The sequence below is a fragment of the Cardiocondyla obscurior genome, linkage group LG18 (assembly GCF_019399895.1).
Source record: "Cardiocondyla obscurior isolate alpha-2009 linkage group LG18, Cobs3.1, whole genome shotgun sequence".
In the NCBI taxonomy this organism is placed as follows: domain Eukaryota; kingdom Metazoa; phylum Arthropoda; class Insecta; order Hymenoptera; family Formicidae; genus Cardiocondyla; species Cardiocondyla obscurior.
In genome coordinates this window covers 2,420,870-2,440,708 of record NC_091881.1, presented here as the reverse complement: position 1 = coordinate 2,440,708, position 19,839 = coordinate 2,420,870, and the positions used below count along the sequence as shown (strand labels likewise).

At 48.7% G+C, this 19,839-nt stretch overlaps 1 protein-coding gene and 1 long non-coding RNA gene across 3 annotated transcripts in view; one reads left to right on the top strand and one right to left on the bottom strand.

Annotated features, from left to right (window-relative positions):
• LOC139109525 (uncharacterized) overlaps nucleotides 1-19,839 on the top strand; it is a 122,718-nt gene that overhangs the window by 13,929 nt on the left and 88,950 nt on the right. Inside the window, exon 2 of the long non-coding RNA XR_011546842.1 lies at nucleotides 5,311-6,979. This is a non-coding gene — a long non-coding RNA (uncharacterized lncRNA). The remainder of the gene's footprint in view (nucleotides 1-5,310; nucleotides 6,980-19,839) is intronic.
• Sv (paired box protein shaven) overlaps nucleotides 1-19,839 on the bottom strand; it is a 91,126-nt gene that overhangs the window by 60,869 nt on the left and 10,418 nt on the right. The gene's annotated exons all lie outside the window — the stretch shown is intronic.

Here is a 19,839-nt window from a genome sequence, read left to right as displayed (position 1 = left end):
TCATCCGCTTGGTCCACGTGCGTGCTCCGAACACCAGGAAATTGCGAGTAACGCGATACCCGTCCGTTTCTGAAGCTGCAAAAGGCAAAGGAAAATAGAAATAAAAAGGAAATGGAAGCTGCAGTAACTATCGCGCGCGAAGGTCCCCGGGGTTAGCTATCCAGAGAGCGAGTGGAACACTTGTCGTTGCGAGATTGAAAATGCAACCAAGAAAACAAGCCGGTTGTATCCCGGGGCTCTCGGTGGCCGGATCAGAAGAAATTCTCAACGGAAATACAGGACTCGAAATAATTTATCGCGTTATAACGCTCTCGATTTAATTATGCCGTGCCGGGCGGTACGCGAAGACGTTCGCCGCGCCGGTAGAATCGCGCACAATGCCCGTGACATAAGTGATATCCCGCCGCTGAATGACTCAGCAGAGGTGCGAACGGGGGAGAGGAGGCACCGATTGAGTGGTAAGATCACTCAAGCGCGAATCCATCGACTTTCCATGAGAAATGAGCGCCGCGGTACACGCGTCCCAACGCGCGCCGCGGCCCGTTTATGCTAATGCGCCGCCAGATAGATCGCTTTTACTCCGTTGTCTCCGGTGTTCCCGGTCGTGCCTTCGGGGCTACTCGTTCGCGGCCGCGAATAAACGCGGGAACGATTAGGCGTCGGTCGCCAGCGCGATCGAACTTTTTATCGCATTGCTGAGAAGTCGCAAGAAACCGTGTCTGAATCACGGCACAAGGATAGGAATATAATTATAAATAGCTTGTCTCGTTCGGCGTAGTTTTCATTTATCCCAACGGGACAATCGCCGACACCAAGTTCGATTCACCAAGCTCGATAAATTAACCGAGCAGACGGCCGGGCGAATCGCGAAATCGTCGAGTTCTCTTATTCTCTCGCCTCTCTTTTATCTGTCCCTTATAACAGTACCAGCCAATTAATCGAAGTACTAGGAACCTGGCAGTAGTATCTCGCGTTACTCATCGCCGCTGTTCTTACGGAGCAATAAGTAAGATGTGCTAATCTGTGACGTTTTTTTTTTTTTTTTTTCTTCTCTCCTCCTGCCCTCCCGCGACGCCACTTCCTTTTCTTCTTCTCGTTCCATTTCCGAGCGAGGTGTTACCGCTGGTTTCCTCGGACAAATTCCCATCGTTACAGATCGAGCTTCGAGGAAGTCCTTGGTCTCTCTACGAGAGATTTTATTGTTGAGTGTCCTTCCCCGCGGAAGTTTCGTGCGAATGTTGCCTCACCCGTGCGGCCTGTCGCCGTTTTTCCTACCCGGGGGACGCATTCTTACGAATTCTCAAGTGACGACGAGCGGCGGGTTGCGTAATTCGCGAATTCGTGGATTTCTCCGAGATAATTTCGCGTGACAAACGTATTGACCTTTTTGCGGCCTCTAGAAAGTGACGGAGGTGCGGAGCGCGACTACTGGTTCTGCCAGTGGCCTGACTCGGGACCGCGATTACGTAAATAACACTTACATAATTTTCGACTGGTAATCTGCCCACGCATATCGGCATTTAATGTCAAAGCGTATCGCTCGCTAATTAACCGATCGGCCGCCTTAATTTTCAATAACTGTCCCGCGATTGCGATCTACGTCGATATATGTCTGTCGGTTGAAGTGGAAAGACGGATCACGAGTTTTCCTTCCGAAATGCATCGGCTCGGAAGAATCGTACGGCTGCCGTTTCCGCCACGCGGTTTGCCGAGGGTGATGGCTGATAAACACGGACAGGCCTCGTGTACCTACGTGTCGGACGCTCGAACGTAGTCACGCGAGAGCTGCTGCCCTTTTTTCATCCATTCTCCTCCTCTTCTCGTCATCCTCATCCTTATCCTCATCCTGTTCTGCTTTCCTTCCTTTAGTTCTCTCTCTCTCTCTCTCTCTTTTACTCTCAACTTGGATGGCCGTTGGTCTCTTCCGCGTGCCGATTTAGACGTCTCCGCCATGAGTATCCGATTCCGATCTAAACGAGATCTTCGAAGTACGAGAAGATAACCATTCCCTCCTCTTCGTCCCTCTCTTCACTTTCCACCTACTATTCGCTCTCAGTACATAGTTACCTCTTAACGTTATAACGCGCTTCAATATCTTAAATGGAAAGGATCTCCGAGATTGCTTATCGATCTCTCAATAACTAATTGCTCGATGAGATTATGTTTATTTCGCTATTTATATTTATTGAGATAATTTAAAAAGTATTTCGTACAGATTAAGCATAAAAAAAAAAATACAGAGGAACAAAGTTAAAATTGGCTAATTGACACTGAAACGATACGGTCAGCGAAGGAGGGAGTTCCTATGAGTTCTCTCTTCCCGGGTGGTTCTTGACACCGCTCGCAATAACCAATAACCGGCGGCCGCGACCGCAGGAAACGACGCGGTGATCCATCGGGTTCATCGAAGGGCTTGCAATGGAATCGAGTCTGCCAAAGGGCAAATTCTTCTTTTCTATCCTCTATTCCCTTCTATCGCCCGTCCGGCGCGGCTATCTTCTTTTTCCCTTCCTCGCAGTTCTTCAATTTCACTGGCTTGATCCTCGCAAAGTCGACCGTGAGACCTTGGTCGCCCGAGAGAGCCGTCTCTGTATCGACAATGACGGTGACGGGGCAACGCGATTACTTTTTAACGAAATTCCATTCCTGCGCGAAGCTGACGAAATAAATCTCATATTACGCGATTATTTCCGCCGGTCGGGCCGCGAATTTAATTTCCTTCTTCAGATCCGCGAGAATAAACGTATCATCGGTTTCCTGATTCGTCGATGTACCCGCGGAGCGAATAAAGAGCTTTTAATATTGCAAATTGAAACAAAAGAAACGATATAAACGGGACGAAATGACTTATCAATATTATATTGAAAGTCGATCGCGTGGCACTGTCGGCGAAATTAATATCGTTAACTCAGCGATGTAAATGGTGCGCCTCCATCTCCGTTTTAAATTGAACGACTGGCTCGCATCGATCGAATTTGCATGGTGAGAGTCCGTGTTAACACGGAAAAAAGAAAAAAAAGAAAAAACAAATAGAAATGTTAGAAGTCAATCGGAGTGATCGCAGGTGCGCGCAATCGACGGCTTTCATCGGCGGCATTTAAGTTCGATCGAATCGCAGGAGTATATCGTCTATTTGCTGAATTAATATCGTCGTCCGTTTTAAGCGGTGATGTCCACATCTCGCTCTCTCTGTCTCTCTCTCTCAGAATTCTCTTGAGGATAGGAAGGTGGAATCGATTTGCCAGCGAAACGCCACTTAGCGCTGCGAGTACGTGCGCACGAGTGAACGAGAACAGTGTTAAGAGCCTCAGTACGGGCAGTAAAGAGGGATCGTGAAACATGATTCAGCCGACTGCGGGCCGCCTAAGTGCTTCGGACGAAGAGCAGTGAGGCACTAGCAGATTGAAGAGCAATTTGAATCCTTTGAACTAGGCCTTAGATACACGTGGTGCAGGCGCGCACGGAGTTGCACTCGGGCCGAGCTTGACGTCCCACGAAATACCCCCCTGTTCCCTTTTTCCCCCCTTTCTTTTCACCTGTTACCGAGGTCGGTTCGTTTGAACGGATTGGCAAATTGTCCGTATTTCTCTCCATCCAAGGTAAACCGTGGCGATGTTCGAGAAAGTATCGCCGATGTTCTTTGCCCGTCATCATCTCGCAGAGATATATATTAAAAAAAAAAAAATAAAATAAAACGCACGCTGCGTAACGTGGTTTCTAATAAATAGAAATATAGAAATTGATCTTATTATTAAAACAATTAAATAGACATGTATGTTTAATTCCACGTTAATTAACTAATGATTGACGTTTGACATTTCCTGACGTTACGAGATAAGAGTCCTGCCGGAAAATAAATGATACGAGTATCACAAGATTTATATTCGCGGGATTTCAAACTCGCAGGCGCCTTGTTCGATGTGAGTTTCGCGATACGGCGAGATCTATCCAGCCGATGATTCGCCAGACCACACGGTAACCGCCGTTTAGAAACGCTCTTTATTCCCGCATCTCCTCTCCCGCTACTTTCCTCGTCGTGTTTCTCGTCTTATAAATAGGAATCGGAATATATAGGAAGCCGGGGGATCGCATCGCGGTATAGTAGCCGGCCAATGAGTACCTACGATGCAGAACCGATGCGATGCGCCTGTGATGGACATAACAGCGCGTTCGGGGAGAGATAGATCGCGGGATCGTGGAAGATCGGTGCACGCCAGGCGATGACGCGAATCTATTTTATATCCGCCCACAATCTCGCGCACACGTTGGATATCGCTTCTGTCGCGAAAAGTGGACGCTGATAATATACCGAGAAACGGCCTCGATAGGTTTAAGATAAGCTCGGGTCGCGATTTTCAACGGAGATTCGACCAAGCGAATCGATCTCGGAGCGAGACGTCCTCGCCGTGACGTTGGATTAGTAAACGTGGAAATTGCGCGATCGACGTCGGATTTCTTGATAGCCCGGATTTCGCCGTAGCCTTCCACGAACGTTGTGAAAACGATTATTATATGGAAATTGCACGGGGCAAGCGATAAACCCTCTGGCTCGTACGCGAAGACGATGCCATTTATTTAATTGTGCAATTCGCCGGTGTGATTGCAAGCTCGGCGTCTGGTAGCGAATACCAGAAGTCTGTTATCTTACTGAGTATTTGCCTCGCGAGTGTCCGCGCTGACTAGATAACGATCTAATCAGAATACCTAAGCGTAAAAAAGAAATCGCAACGTGCAGAGTGTCGATAGGCTCGCTCATCTTTCCCTTCGCGATCCTCTCGGGAGGGATCACGCTATTTTCAGCCTCGAGCGGAAAGTCGGAGCGGAAGCTGTACATCGCGAGAATTATTTCTAACGTTGTAACGATTAGGATCGTTGTTTTACTTGCGAAGGCTCTCTCGTCAGGGTCGTACCACATTGTGATTGGCAACTGTAGCGCTACAAGAATCGATTAGCAATTAACTGTGCAATAATGAGAAATGAAATCGCGCTGTCTGTTCCACCTTCTTGCCTCGCCGTTGCAAAACGCAACGGTGTCAATTCGGTATGCTCGCCACGTTCGCGCTACATTCAATCCCGGCACATAATTAATTCACAAAATTATTGCCGCGCACTTATTTTAAATAAAAAAAAAATTGATGTGACGCCTGAATTAATTGTTGAGCGATTCTATTACTGCTGCTTATTACTGACGCTTAAAATTGACGCCGATTGATTCTGTCGTTTGATTTTACTCATTGCATTAATGTGTTAGCCGTCAAGACGGCAATTTTGAGGTTTAATTAAATTTTAATATTCAATTAATATTTCTAGGTAAAGACGGTCGGCGCAATTTTCCCTCTCCTCACCGCGCCTCACCCGCGACCATCAGCGATCGTATTCGGTGCTCGACGGAGCGACAGAAGATCTTATCATTCGCAGCTTGACGCACGTCTCGATACCGTTTATTTCACCGGTGATAATGGACCGAAAAATCAAGAAGACTTCGCTTTACATCGCAGCCAATTTTTCGCGTCGAGATCCAGAACAATCCGGTCGAAGTGAGTAACGCCACAAATGTACAAATTAATACAACGAACTATCGTTCATCGCGTTTCTTAATTTTAATCATAAAAAATCGCCGCAATAATCTACCGTCATTATTTCAATCGTTCGTCTCTCAAGTTATAGCGCGCATAATTTTATTTGAGTTCTTAGATCGATTAAGTAAAATCTAAATCATTCATTTGAGCGACAGAACCGCGGCTAATCCATAATCGGTCTTAGATTCGTGATGTATTTAAATATTATAGTCGATAAAGAAATCCTTTGCAACGCGTTCAGATACGCAAATGTGGGTGAGATAAACAAACATCGTTTACTCGGTCGAGTAGCGTACGTGCCGCGCGGCCCGCGCATGGCTCATCGCCTACCGTCGTTAGTTGAAGGTCGGACAGCCAGCGGGCAGCACGTGGAACGGCACACGCCGAAAAATCAGTTTTATTCGGTGCATGTAACTATCGGACATTGCGAATTAGATGCTGTAGTAAATTCTCATAACGTGGGAAGTGTCTCAGGACAACGTATGCCGCAGAGAACACTACGGATTGCGATAACAATTTAGTTAAAGGTCGGACAGCCAGCGGGCAGCACGTGGAACGGCGTACGCCGAAAAATCAGTTTTATTCGGTGCATGTAACTATCGGACATTGCGAATTAGATGCTGTAGTAAATTCTCATAACGTGGGAAGTGTCTCAGGACAACGTATGCCGCAGAGAACACTACGGATTGCGATAACAACTTAGTTAAAGGTCGGACAGCCAGCGGGCAGCACGTGGAACGGCGTACGCCGAAAAATCAGTCATATTCGGTGCGTGTAACTATCGGACGTCGCGGGTTACATGCTACAGACAATTCTCTTAGTGTAGAAAGTGTCTCTGGATAGCGTATGTCGCAGAGAACACTTCGGAATGCGGTAACAATTTCGTTCCTCGTTTTCGATCTGCGCATTTTCGTAGTACACGTTGCTTGCTCGGTTTTACGTTGTAGAGTGAATCTCCCGTGTGGGATCGAGATTCCCAGACTCTTATTTAGTTGGACTATTATCTGTTTAGGTCGAGATTCACCAGAGGAAGTGACCAGACTTTTTCTAACCTCGTCGTCGTTGTCGGGCGGGCGAGCATCGGTCGTCGGGTTGCCCCGCGAGTGTCTCAATGTCGGGCGATCGTCGTTAGTGATTCTCGTCCGTATTTCGTGAGTGTCTTAATGACTGAGAAGTGAATCCGGACCATTCGAGACGTTCTGAGAGGAGGAGGAGGTCCAGGAAGGGCGTCGGGCTTCGACGGAGCAACGTTAAGGTAAGATTAATTTTTCATTAATTTTTTTCATTATTTATTTTCGTAAAAAAATTTTCAGAACGCTTCTTCATTTGAAATATTTTTTTTATGTTACAGAGTCATCAAAGCTGCCTGCTGTATAACTCCGTCGCTGCGCATCGAACCGGTGAGTGAGAAAATTTTTTTTACAATGTCAGCGCGTTCGGGAGGGTAATATTAAATTTACTTTTAAAATACTTTTATAAATTTTTTTTTTTTTCAATGAATTCATTGTCTCGTAATATACTGTCATTCAATACGGTTTCGCGATACTTTTATCACTACCAAGTCGAACCGAGTTCGTCACAGAGTTACCGAGAAATCGCGCTATTCGACGACCATGAAATTTTCACATACGCGTTGTCGGGTGGGAGAAGGAGATAGCCGTTCTAATTTTTATAGCAACCACGATGACGCCACACTCGCGTCGTCCACCCCTCGTCTTCCGCTTCGTCCTCCGTCGTTTTCTTTCCCGCATCTCTTTTCGTCCGGTCGTTCCCCGCCGCCGCCACCCTCCTTCCTGCAGTTATATTGTCGCAGCCGCGCGGCTCGTAAACATAATTACGCCGGGTTTTTATTTCCACGACTTTTTTACGTTCAGCCGCGGATGTCGGTATACCCGCCGCTCGCTATCGCCGCTGCCTTTTACGACCTCGTGGCCTTTTCTCTGTCAAGGTGTGTAGAGTTATTAGGGAATGCGAACGAATTCGGCCGCTCCTGTTTCGCAACTCGTGCTCCCGTTCCGTCGTCACGCATCTGCCAGATACTCACGCCGGTAACATTACGACGCAAACAATACGAGCCTCAATGTGGCCTAACAATAGTTGAATACGCTGCTCCCTCGTTGCGCTTCTCCAACGCCTTCAGGAAGTCGACGAAAGTTGTCGCCGTTGCTCTAATAAAAAATATATAAAAAAAAAAGAAAGAGAAAAAATTCGAGAGCACCTACGCGGTCGCGTGTAATTATATATACAAGAGTGGAATTCCGATTCCGCAAAACGGACAGAGAAGCGCCGCAGGTCCGAGCCTTGCGTCATAAGTGCATTCTTGCACGCATGCGGATGTAGTTTCGACACTTTTACTTCGCTGTTAAATCTGTATCATTTGTCAAGGGTGGGCGTTTTCATTAATATGCGACGCGCGAGGTAATTCTCTTGCCAAGCTTCGGCGAACTTGAACGCAGAACGCTTCCTTCCGTTTGTCGTCCGGACCTTTCCCGTGGAAAATCGATCCAAGCTTGTTTACCTCGTTTTGCGGAGCTGGAAATTATCGCGCACGGTGCAAGGCGGTATTCTTCGCGGTTCACATTCCACGCTCGGATATTCCGGCCGACCTCTCCTTTCAGAACAGTACGGCTCCGGGTGGTTCTTAATGAGCTATAAAATGTGCGCTCCGCGACTATTTTACACTACGTTACGCGTATCCGTGGACGCCGAGCGCCCCGTACGCAAGTCAGGGAATACTATAATGCAATTTTATCGGATACCGGTTCCCTTTTAGAGCTGCTTGCGGCGTGGATGCACTCGAACGATCACGCGCGACAATACTTTATTAATATCTACGTGCTTACGTTGGAATTTTATTCAGTCCCGTAATATATTAACGGTCAGAATCGCGTTTCCTTCAGACGGACAGCTCGTCCCGGGACTGATTTATAAAACACGCGCTTGCCGTTTAAGAAATTTTAGCCGTCCAAATCGAATCGCGCGCACACACACACGTACATCAATGCCCTGCAGCGTGCTAACTCTAAGGATCGGCTCTCGCCACGGGAAGGGATTATTTACGAGTCGCAGCGACGATGCACGGTGCGCACGTTTCTTCCCACGAGGAATTACAAATTTTTCTCTCGCGAGCGCATGGCCATAAAACCGATATTACAGAGATAATACTTCCCGAGGCATTTATTGACGTTTCCGTTTAATTTCCCCAGGGTAGTAGCCAGTTTTCATGAGCGGTGCTTAGACTGACAAAGTTTGCCTTAATAAACAGTTCCTGTACCTTTACAGGTTACTTATCCCATTCGCGAAAACATATTGGACTCCAGTTTTAATTTTTCCTGTCCTCTCTTGCGTGATTTACTGCGGGCAATCAATCACCTGTAATCGGTCGAAGAGGTGTTCCGTCAGAAAAGTCGAATAATGCGGCGCGGTAACTTTAACAAACCGTAGTGATAACGACGCATAATAGCACGGCGATCGTTGGCGTCTGTTAAGAAGCCGTGAATGCGCGCAGCACGCGTGGAATCAACGAGCCATGGCGAAATATGCATGCTGCATGCATCCGACTATTGTTAGCCATCGCCAGCATCGGTCTTCTATTATGCAAAGCATTTTCCCCGTTGTCACTCTTATATTTAAACATTATTTGTACGGATAATTCAGGCGTGACCGAGGTTCCGCGATTTCTCACTCCAGTTTTCGCACGCTCGGCGCGTAACCGTAAAAAAGTTTTACCGCGGATTGAATTCGACTTACATTAAATCGTCCAGTGAGATCGGACGTGACTGCCAATTTACGTCGCCGTGACTTCGATTGCGGAAAACCGATCGTTCGCGTTTAGCGCTTCCCTTTTCGATCGTCGGGATGTGTCTCGAGGTGAGATTTTCGCGAGTAGGTTCGAAGGGCGAAGAAAAAAAAAAAAAAAAGAGAGAGAGAGAGAAGACACATTTTTGTCCCGCGTTTCCTCGTATAATTCGTGGAACAAAAGAATGTCGTACTTTCCACTGAAAATAATTTGCAACCCGGCTTGACAGCCTATCATCCTAAAACCGCAATCTCGCTTATTGCACACCCGCGTGCCAGTAGGAAGGATGGGTCGGCGTACTCAGCTGTGGCCATGCCAGCCATTATCCACGTCCGGTCAACTGTTTCTAAACCCCGAAGGTAACATCCTGTCCGGCGGGCAGCGAATATTCTGCTCTCGATCTTTCATTAAAGAAACATTTATTAAAAGATACTTCTTTCTCGACGTCGAGTCCCCCGCCCGTCAATCGGGCTGAAACTTTCGATTCCGCTGCCTCGGCGAGAACAAGAGAGTGCGAGCGGGGCAAAAACGGCGTTCGGTTACCGCGAAAATAAAAACTAGGGCTTGTCAGCGATCTTGTCCGCGTCTGAAAATCGACTTTAACCCGGAAGAGCGGCTCTATTTGCGGGATAGATCGACGAAACTGAATCGCGAAGTACTTTCACGACGTTTCTTTCGGGCAGACTTTGCGGTTTCGAGCCGGGTCGATAAATACGGCGAGCCGGAGGATCTCCGACTTTCGAAAGTACATTTTTGCTCATCGTTACATCAATCCGGAAGTGATCTCCATAATATTCTTGATTAAGGCAGAAGGAAGTTTCGTGCGGCGCGTCGTGCGAGCTTGGAAACTCGGTCGGTACCGCTATCGTCGGATTTTCGCTTTTGCCATGCTTTCTACTTCGCGGGATGATGCATTTTCGAACAATTTGCGACAATACGACGCGCTCTGGTTCGTTAACGATCGCAAGCCGGGCTGACGGCGGAGGGCGGGGAGGCGTGCGAGAGAAGCGGCTCTATCCTTTCCAGAGCACTTTAATAACTTATTTTCGAGGCGCAGATCGTCCAGTACTTTCCGCGTAATCCGCAAAGCGTACTTGGAAATTTCCTACAGTCGGGGTTCTAATTGCTCGTAACGAATGCACTTTGGGTCGCGCCTGGCGCGATCGTGCCCATCAATTTCCCATGAGGTGTGCTCGTCGACTTTCGTTCGAAGTTACCGGGAGTACGCCCGGTGGCGGAGAGCTCGAAAAGGTAGGCCGTGCAAGTACCACCGCGTAACGGTAAACTCGACGTAATCTCATTTGTATAATAAGGACGGTGGTCGCTATCGAAATAATATCGCTGTACCGCGCCGCGAACAAAAAGCTCGCCACCGGTTCCACCCGACTCGCTTAAATCACTTTCGTATTTATCACGCACACCGTGCCGTAAATATCGCTCGCCTCTCGCGCTGCAGCGCGCGGAGTCGCGCGCGCGCCTTGAAACAGGCTGAGGATAGAACGGGCGGCGCGGTCAACGATCGGTTTCCGGCACTGGGAGCAGCAGAGCCCGGCTGTGCATATAATCATCATCTAATTATTAATCCCCTTACGGAGACACGTATGACGCCGCGCGATTTATCGCGACAATTAATAGCGCGCCTCGAGTTTTACGATAAACAGGAAGTGCGCCGGCCGGGAGACAACGTCTGTCGTTCCTCAAATAAATTGCGCGACCGCGCGCCGGGATCGCGGCCGATAGCTCCCGGAGCTTAAGGCCAACTCACACTCGCCACGCGATAAGACGAAAGAGAGGCGGGCGTGATTAACACCGTAAGACACACACGCGCGCGCGCGCCCGTGCTTTTACAGTAAGTATTAACGATGATTGCAGACAATTATCGTTAGTATTTATTGCATTTACGCGCACTTACACGTATACAAGTAAATGTTGAATATTTAAGTATAAAAAAAAAATTGTTAGATATTTGCGCATGCATCTTCCTCTCTCTCTTTCTCTCTTTTATGCGTTTTCTTCTTTTACCTCTGGAACATCTCCCGTGTGCGATAATAGCGCACGCATACAGACTCTTTGAAATTACACGGACTGCCTCGAAATTGACGTTAGGCTCTTACGTTCTTCCGGTACAACGTCGAAATGCGACCAGATGCGTCTCGCCGTGCTCGCTCGCGCCACGATCGCTCGGGTGTACGAGAAATATTTTTGCAGTTTAGCGCTTCTTGCGCGGCGGACGGCGATGCGGCGCGTGTCACGCGCCGCTTTTTGCGACAATCCGATGTACGGCTCGTCGCAACCGGGCACTTCCGCGTGCGAATGCCACCACGGGAAAAATTCGCCCGTATCGACGGGATCGAAAGCGGCGGATTAACAGAGGGCCGGATTTAGCTGTTTCACGACGTGACGTAACCAGTCGAATCGAACGAGACGCGGAGGAAAGAAGGGAAGTCTTTCGATCGGGATATATCGTGGCCGTTCTCGGGAATTGTGAATTGACCCTTAGGATACCGCGGATCGTTCGGAAAAGCGCGCGCGAGCATGAGATAGTGGACCGAAATAAAAGCGAGAGAAGGGAAAAAAATGCCCGGCGCGCGTCACGCGAGCCCGCGATTGGAGCGTGGCGCATTAGCAACCTGTTTGTTGCCCGATAAAACAGCCATCGTCTTAAGATTTACTAGATTTATAGACCGGTCATAGAGCGTTCCTGCACGCTGCACTAAGCAGATCGGCCGGCCGGTCTCCGTGTTCGAGATCGTGTAGTTAGGTGCCACGGGATACCCGGCCGCACGCGGGATGAACGTGCAACGGCTACGTACGCGCGGTCCCAACACGAAGTTCTACATCGATCTCCGGCGCGACCTACGAAAGCGATCGATCCGACCGCTGATTGCGAGCGCGCGGTTAATCGTACGTAATGTTTAAAGGCCTGCCTTTAGAATTAAGTAATAACCGCCTTTACCCGCTGCCTCGCTGATCGCCTGCACCGTCTCGATTTTCCGCAAGCTCGTCTTTAAGTCGCGGAACCACCTATTTGGCGCTCGCTCGCATCGTGCATCACGTACAGATCGAGCGGGTACGATTTTCGAGTCCGCGGAAATGGGCGTTTAGCGATGATGCCCCGTCGATTTTAGATATCCTCATTCGCGAGAGGAGTAGACGTAGCGCGCGCTACATCCTCTAGAACGTAGCGCATAGTCGTGACGTGATATTCGCGGGATTAAAAACGCGATCTTTCACTCTCCGGAAATCCAATGCCGCGTGCAATTTGCGCGAAAAGAAAATTCAAGCCGAGCGATAAATCAGCATTCCTGGTGCTCGAGCGTCGTCGCGCTCCCGGTGGAAGTTGCCAACTTAGATATTCGCGAAGTGCTTTTTCCATTTCTCGATCGAAACCGTCGATAAATCGCCGCACGTACTCGTTTGCCAGCGAGTAACTATGGGAATAACCGGGGAATCTCTTTCGCGCGGAGGGCCGTATAGGACGCATTGAAATTCCGCTCTTCGAGTCAAAGAACGGACCGACCGGGAGCTTCTTTCAGACGAGATGACGACCGGCTGCGGGCGTGAGAGGAGGGGGAGGGGAGGGTGGGCTGGAAAGAGGCAGGAAAAAGCCTAAGAGGCTCGAATGGTATTCCGGATCAATTAACCGAACGGCGCGGAGGTTAACGCGGATATGAAAAGGGACGACGGCGTTACTAAGCCGGGTGAACGAGGCCTCCGGTATGCGTGTACAACGCAAATGGTAGGCCTCGCGGAGGGAACGCTCGTAAGCCGCATGAGACGTCGGGTAATTCTATCGAGAGTGGTTTATCGTGCGAACGCACGAAGGAGGAAATAGATTGTCACTCGCGACGTGCGTAGTAGCCCGGAAATCACGGGTTTCGTTAATTTTTGCAATTAATCGACGTATCCCCCCAAACTCCTTCAACGCGTATCGATATTTTATTAATTAAAGTCCAACTTTGTTCCTGCTTTCGCAAAAAGCGGAACGACGTAGAGGAAAATTTGAGACTGAATCTTTGGAATGCGGGACGAACGTGTTTGACAGTGAACGCGCGGCACGTCAAACGCTTATAACACCATCGGGTAGCCGTTTATCATGTGAACACAAACGAGATTGTCACCTGCACACGCGTATGCACGCGCCCCCGTGTTCTCTGCGTTCCACTCGTACACCAGGTGTCCGCCTTTACTCGATAGAATCTCGATTCTTATCCGCATAGAGAGCGAAACGGCTCTTATTCGAAATTTATGGTGATAGCACGCTCCGAACGTGTCTCGAGAAAATTCTGAATGCGACCGGGTCGTGATTAAAATGCATTTACAGCGTCTGCCTTGTAGCAGAAATATTAAATTCATATTTGAGAGATGTCATCATATATCGTTCGTCATATATTTCTATGAAAAAAAAAGTTTGCGCTTTTTTAGCTTTGTCCATTGGAAAATATTTCGTTTTTCGAGCAAAAGCGAATGTTAATTTAAATATTAGTGGCATGCGTTCACACCCGGTATATGTATAACGCGAGTTCGCACACGGATATATTTGCTAAGCGGACGCATTCTCGGTTACACGTGCATGCTATTTGCCACCTAGGTCTACCTATCACCTGTATCGGGCAAGACACTACCGCTATTGTTCGCGATACGTGGATCTATTCGCTGCGAAATATCGTAATCCGTACTTTTCCGATGCATGCGTGTGATATTAAAATTAAATCGTGCATTAAATTCGTCGAAAACATAAGAAACTGAATTTCTGTTCAAATAAAACGAAAATAAAAATTGCCAAAGTAATCAATTAATAATTTTATTCTAATCAATTTTATATTAACCAGTTCACTTTTTTCGCGTTTTTTTTTTTTTTTTTTTTTTAATTATCTCGATAGTATTAACTGTGATTATAATTAGAGCAAAATCGGGGAACGTGTAAATTTGTAGAATTTCCACGTATGATCAGGTCAGTGTTAATTGAGACTAGGACGCAGCGCAGTATCACTCAAAAAACAACCGTGAGCTCATAGGATTCTAACATATGTACGCACATATACACGACGTCCCGCGAGCGCGGAAGCTGGGGATTACAAGCGGTCGTCTTTATCGGGCCCACTTATCATAGATTTTTGCGAGATGAGGCGGTTATGCAAATAGAGCCACCACCTATCTCTCCTTCCTTTTCTCTTTCTCCACTCTCACTTCTCATTGTTTTTATAGCGAGCGCATTCTCGGCGCGATCGCGATCTTATCACGAAACCCTTCTGGCGAACGCCACAGAAGAGAGTGTCACTTTAACATACGGCTGTATAATGGTCGCGATTCGAGCTAGCTTTAAATAATGATCTAAATAAGGATCTCGGATGCGCGTTGAAAAATAAGGTACGCGAGTTTATCGGCCGATGAAAATGATGTAACCGACGTATAAATATACATAAGGGTATATTCCGCGAGAATACGCCGAGTTGTACGACCGCGGTAGCCTCGGACGCTCGGCAGCTATCTGCCTATGAAGCCAATCGGTACAATTTGCGAGCTGGGGGGAACTTCTTAAAAGCATCGGTACACGATGCTCAGGGGGTACGTGGAACTATCCGGCTGCCGCGATTCCGCTTCTGGGCTCTCGCGAGGAAATCGTTCGGCGTTATCCGCCGGAGCGCACGGCTGAGATTACGATAATTTCCAACGTCGAAGTTCGGGGGAAGCGGGCCGCGAATTCTTGCGTCGCGTGGAACGGCCGATATATCGATAGCCTGCCGCAACGGTTCCACCGACGTTTCCGTCTCTATTACGAAAGACCGCGGAGGCAAAAGCGGCCAGGACTTCGCGAGGAATCCTCGTTTTCCGTCATGTCAGGGACAGTTTACGAAGGCGTAAATTGTCACCGTTAATGAATCTTTACGACGGGATATTGTGAACGACCGTGAGGCTAATATCTACCGTTTGAAATCGGGACAAACAGCACCGTTCTGCGGATCGGTAAGCAGAGATGCAGAAATATATTACACTCGGGCGTATCGCTAATTGCGTTTTTACGACGGCGACGGAGATTTACAGTTTTTCATACGCGCGGATCCCGCCGGATCGGCCGCGTCGGGGGAGATTTATTCGGAGCGGTGGCTCGTTCGCTCCAGAAACAAGTAGCGACATTTATATGCACGTTACATCCTCAATTATAGTTATTAGCCTGCCGCTAATGGTCTATAAAAATTTTATGCGATACCGCGCCGCGCTCGGCATCGATGGTCTTGGTCATTGGAACGGAATGGTCAGCTTCAAATATGACCTATTCCGTTACATCGAACCGCGGTTTGCATGCAAACATTCTGCCCGTTCCGGCGTTGAATCAAACCATTAACTCAGCAAAAACGGCAATAGTTAATTAACCGAGAATACACTGATATCACTACGCACGATTCCGATTCTGTGATTACATGACGGATGTGATTTACGCGTGGACGTTATTTTTCCAGTTCGCGATGTAACGCGCGTTTTATGCCTGCGAAAATTGCGCCGACGTGTACGCGGCAGGGAGAGAGAACGCAGTTTCGTAACGCGAGGAAGCATCTCAACCGGCGGATGTAGATTACGAATAAAGAACGCGACAAGTGTCGGTACGTCGATCGGAAGTACGGGTTTACCGATAAGCGAGACTTCTCGACGTTTCGCACAGCTGTTTAGTTGCATCTCGGTCAGTTGTAGGCGGAAGAATTACAAACGGAGAAAAGGCACGAATTGTTTTTTATTAGTGCTGCCAACGGCACACGTAATGCTTCTTCGCTTCCAGTCGCGGAGCCGTTTTCTCTGTCTCGACTTTGTAGCAAGCGCGGTGAGAAAGAGAGAGAAAGAGGAAGAAATACAAAGAATCAGAACAGCGATAGATAGATAGAGAGAGAAGGAATCAGTGAGGCAAGAGAAAGGGAAAGAAGCCGAGATACGATCTCTAATTGTTCGCGATCGGCCGCAAAACTCGGCCGCTGAAACGACTCGCGCATTGCAAACCGCGCACAGCGACCGTAACTGTGACTGCGAACGCACAGATATTTCCAAGTAATGGTAGGCACCGATTGTTAAGATTCCAGTCCGAATTTTTCTAGCCGTTCGAAATTGGACATTTTTTTTTTTATCCGCGAAGAAATTTAACCTTGCGCGGATCAGACAATGGACCGCCGGGATTTTCGAAATTCGCCGGGAATTCGTTGCGCATATCGTGGCCGCGAATGCGCGAGAGGCGAGAGGTCAGAGCCGAGAGCTAGTAAGAGAACGGTAGAGCGCTCGGTAAAGCGATGACGTACCGGGACCGTGTCGGGAATTGCGCAACCGATCGCTACGCGAGAACTTGAGATATATCGGCATGTATATCGCGCGACTCCGTCTAGGATCGCGGCCGCCGCGAATCGCGAGCACGCACGGCGAGTCGCACGGTGCAAATCGATTGAGCCTCGCTGGACAATATTGATAGCAATCTGTGAACGTCTCTCTGTTTTTTTTTTTTTTTTTTATAATATAAATCTTCGATAACGGATTCAAACACGAGTCAAAGTTAATCAAATTTTATTTCAAAAAATAATTAAATTATTAACGTGTGAATGAGGTTATCGGAATTTCGTGCGCGTCTGGACGCCGTTTCTTCGGGAGATGCATACGTTCAAGTCGCCGCGGTCGGATCAGGTGCGAAATATATCGTAATTGGATTTCACCGGAAATTACGGACAGCGACCTAGTTTTGCAGCATGCCGCGGAAGGCTGCTGAGACTGCGGGCGAAGGAGAAAGAAAGAAACGCGAGTGTAGAAACTGCGTGGGCAATGTGTATCGGCCTTTATCGCGTCGCCCCATCGCCTCGGGTGGACAGACGGCTTAGAAGTGCCCGGCGCAGATCGTGATTGGCTCCCGGCTAAGGAAAAGCCTGGTGCTTAATGTGGAACTTTCTCTGTGTCGCGTTAACATTTGCGTGCTTGTCCGTTGCATTGCCCCGCATTGCATCGCGCTGCACAGAAACTCGGCCGCCGAGTCCTTTCCGATCGTCCTCGCCGCGGCCTCGTCACGTGGGCGTGTATTGTCATCTGTCGAGTCGATGACGAAAGCCGGTTTTTGCAACAGCATTTTCTCCGCTTACGTCCATTCTCGTATTTTAGCTCCCAACGGAAACGCGAGTATACTTCTTCCCCGTCGCGAGAATTAGAGAGAAAACGTTTAGGAATACGAGTAGAAAGATTTACGCCGGCTGGGCGGTCTCGATGTCGATAAGCGGCGATCGACAATTACGCGATCTCGCTACGTCCGGACTGACCCCGGAAGAAAAATTTCGTCTAACGGCGGCGCCCCCGATGGGGCCGCGAAACAGTGGTTGCCCATCTTTCCGACAATACTCGTTTCATATTCGTTGAACTATGTAATGCAAGGAACGGAGATTAATAATTTGCAGTTTCCCACCCCGGCATTATCGGGGCACGAGGCAGGCGGATCGCGAACATCGTGCACCGGCACGGAGAGAGAAGGAGAATAAGAGATAGACGCAAGCGAGCGCGTTGTGCTCAGCAGCCGCGGCTGCTGCAGGGTCGGCCGGTCACGATGGCTCGGGTAATGATAGCCTGCCCTCGCCTCATAATCAGTCCCCCATCTTAATTTATGTTTGCCCCTGCCCATCCGTCCGCTCGTCCTGTACGGCTCGTCTTCTCTTCGATGTAGGTACCTGCCCTTCTTACCGGCGCTGACTCTTTACTCCCGCTAATTTACCGTAATTCGACTGCGGGACAAGCCACGTACTTTTGATTTCGCCGTTGATTTGTTACGAGCACGTCGGCCCGACCTGCGTCTGACCCTACCTCGCCGCTTGTATTTGCTTCCGGTGATGTCGATGCCCAACGGGCATACTGCCGCGATTTATTCCGCACGCCGCGGCTCCAATTAATGACGTTTATCGACGATCTTGATTATCGAAACGCGCTGCGTTCTAACAATATAATTTTTATATTCGCGATTGATCGGAAATTCGGCTTAATTTTATACAGCGCTAAAACTTAGCCCGTTAAACGACGCGAAATCTCGCGCGCTCGCTAAACGATTCGGGCGTCTGTTTTCGACAACCGGACGAGCCAAGATCGGCGCGCGTAACGCGACAGCCGATCGACCTCACGCGATCAAATGGCTGGATGATCGAAAACCAGTTCGTAATCAGTTGAAGCGGAAAACCGGCGACGCCGGGGCAACACCGGGTGCCACTGCAATACGGCTCAGGGCTCACGTGGTGCACGCACGTGCGCTTCTGCGTGTAAACAGATGCAGCGGAGTCCGTCGTTGCTGCATTCGCAGTCGTGGCGACCGATCTCGATCGGCGGCGATGCATTCGAGTCGGCGAAGCGTACCGTAAGTGCGCGCGTACGTATCCTTTGGTCGAGATATAATTGCGAGGTGTCGGGGCTCGCCTCTCTCTCGGCGGAGGTCTAGGTCTAGGAATCCATCGCCGCGTTACACGGCACTCGGGGCTGATATAGTTCGGTGCTCGCGAGGGTGCAACGTGTGGCCTCGTTACGTTAATGGCGTCATGCTCTAGCGCCCCACAGACCACTCTGCCGGCTTCGGCAATGCCGTCTGCGAACGACTCGGAGAACCCGTCTGCCTCCGGGGAGACCGCGAAGACGTTGCGGCGTGTGCCAAATGCGTGCTTGCTCTCGATCGAGCTGCTCGGAGAAATTGCGCGATAATCGTATGAAAGAGCAACGAAAAGCGACGGCGCGACGATAAATTTTTTTTTTTTCTTTTTTTGTCTTAAAAACGCCCGTGACCGTCAAAGTTAACGCGATATAAATATCATGATTTCAGCCGTGAGATCGTTACGGGAAGATTGGAGGCAAGATTGTGTCGCTGACCGCGTTTCCACCTTGCATTAAGTCGATAATGGAACATTTGTCTTTAAGAACGCGAGTACGCGCGTTGAGAACGCGATTAATAATCAGGCTTCCAGACGAACCTGTTCGACTTCCGTCATCGGCGCTAGCCGACCGGTAGTTCTTCAGCTTATTAATAATAATAGGCCGGCCGGAGAGATTCGCAGAAGAGAGGACTACGCATGTCGGTGTAAACGACGCGTCTGATGTGCACGAGGCACTCTTGTAATTATCGTGATAAGGGCGAATAATTGCCGACATTTGCCAGGCGCATGTAGCGTCGAGAAACGTTAAATTCGAGATATCTTAGCTTCGACGCCGTCAAGATTACTCTAATCGGCATTAAAAAAAAAAAAAAATTCTACTTTTCCTCAAACTCGCGATATGCATTTTACAATTTATCACAATGATTATCGAATCGCACAAAGTAAATTAATGTTCGCGAAATTAAGAAATTAATAGCGCCGAACGAGGAAGATATCGAACTTAGGCGGATCATTTCTAGTGGCCGCAGAAACCATTAGCATTCACGGGCGTCTCGATAATTATTAATCTCCCGGCCGCGGGCGAATGTATATCTCCGGG